Genomic DNA, 2177 nt, shown 5'->3' with positions numbered 1-2177 from the left:
GATTCCTCATCTGTGAACTGGGGGTAAAAAGAGCTACCACTGGCCATGGTGAAAACACAGTGAAGAGAAACTTAAACTGTGCTTCATTCTAAACAGGTCTTGAGACAGCGAGATAATGTGTGCCAAGAACTTGGCACTAGTAAGTTTCCTTTGCTCTGTTCCCTCTCTGCTCCCCAGGCACTCCCTTCTCCCCAGACACTCTGCCTTCAGAATGTCACCCTTCTCTACCTGGGATTTCAGGAAGAGTCTGACAATCCCACCCGTGCGGGAGAAGCCTGTCTGTGTGTGAACAGTTCCAAGGCTGGCAGAGAGGGGTTCCTGGATGTCCACGCAGCAATGTCCAAACCTACAGTCAAATCTGAGGACACGCCGGGAAGCTAGATCTCATCAGAGTGAGAAAATGCTCTGAAGCATGGCAGTTTTGCAGTTCTTTTTAAGCATTTATAATCAAAGGAGAGAATGTAAGGAAGGTTACGTAAAATACAGTGCTGGTAGGGAGGCAAGAAAAGCAAACCGAGTAAATATCTAGAATTATATAAAAAGTAAAATGGAGAGATACACACATCTTTTACATTGGTGGGTACGGGGCAGTTAATATTTGACATTAACAGAAAAAAGAGATGGTATGTGGGTAACATAACAATGAGAAGTTTCATAGTCTCTGTATCTAGTGCCAGTGGTTGTGCCTCCTAGGAGCAAGCCTAGGAAAGAAAATTACTCTGACCTTTCAAAGGTATGTCATCCTAGATACATAAGAACAACGGACACAGCTCACTCAAGGTAGTTCACCTTTGCTAAGGAAGCTACAGGCCTGAGAGGAGGCTACTTGCCCTGACCTGTCCAGTTTGGAATTTATGATCAAACCACCCTGTGTGCTAACTTTCGGTCACCGAACTTGTTAGGCCTGCCATGTGGCCCCCTTTTCATCCATGTGAGAGAAACGAGGTGAGGTCAGGGCCCTCTCAGGACCCCTGGAAGCACAGCTTTGGCCTGTGGAAAGCCACTGTGCTAGGTTCTCACCAGGTGAGTGATCATGGGCCACTCTAGGCTCACAATCCATTCTCACCAGGTGAGTGATCATGGGCCACTCTAGGCTCACAATCCATTCTCACCAGGTGAGTGATCATGGGCCACTCTAGGCTCGCAATCCATTCCCAAGATGGCGTGGTCCCAGCTGAAAAACAGCCCTGCCCCTGCTTTCTGGAGCTTTGCCTTCCCTGGCTGCAGTGGCCTCTCCCGTCCCGAGGCCCTGTGCTAGCCAGGGCCCAGGCACACATGCCTCCCCATGGTTGTAATCACAGAGCACTTCCTAGTGTGCTGCTCAGGCCTCCAAGTTGTGACACAGCTCTCGGCACTCGGTTTTCCAGCGCCGTCACCCAAAGTATGTAAGTCAAAGAGCTACATCCTTGCTGTCAGAGGTCTCCCCAACTTAAGACTTATTTCATCGGACTACATTCCCAGCGGAGAGTTATAATTCTTGCTGCTTGTCACCAAATTATCTTCCCACACACTCTTCTACTCTCACTATCAATAAATGAACACTCTGGTTTTACTAGCAGTGATTCTTAACATTTACTTTTTAAAGATTTTTCAAACAGCTTTATTCTTTCATTTTTAGAAATAAAAAATCACTTATCATCATATTCTTATACAATAGGAAGATAGAGAGGGCACTGGTAATTAGACACCTTGCACAAGATAACTAAATTTCTGGCTTGCCAACCACTCTGTAGACTGCCCCTAGTGATCCCGTCACCTTGTCAAGGGAGCTGGGCTCTGTGCCTGCAACATCACCCCTGGCCATCTGCATTTCTGGGGCTCTGTAGTGACATCTTTCATGCTCTAGCCTTCTGAGTGACACTCTCTCCCAAGTCTAGCTAGCAGTCCCCGCCGGTGCTGCAGGCTCCTATCATCTGTCACTGCAGTACTTGTGACTCCTGTTTCAATTCCGGTCCTGCTTCATGAGGCCTCTGTAATTGGAAAAGTGTCCACTTCAGTCCTCACAAATTGTCTGTCGAAGACTCAGCCTCTGCCTCTCCCCACGGGGGCTCAGAAACCAATTCACAGTGGGGCATCCCACACCCCCCTGCATCCTCCACTGCCTTCATCTTTACCTGCTCCCTCTCCAAGTTTCTGCGACCCCAGCAACTATGAAAAATGCAAATAAGACAGCAAGC

This window comes from Pteropus vampyrus, unplaced genomic scaffold (genome assembly GCF_000151845.1).
Source record: "Pteropus vampyrus isolate Shadow unplaced genomic scaffold, Pvam_2.0 Scaffold197, whole genome shotgun sequence".
In the NCBI taxonomy this organism is placed as follows: Eukaryota; Metazoa; Chordata; class Mammalia; order Chiroptera; family Pteropodidae; genus Pteropus; species Pteropus vampyrus.
The sequence above is the reverse complement of the archived record's forward strand: the minus strand, read 5'-3'. Positions refer to the sequence as shown.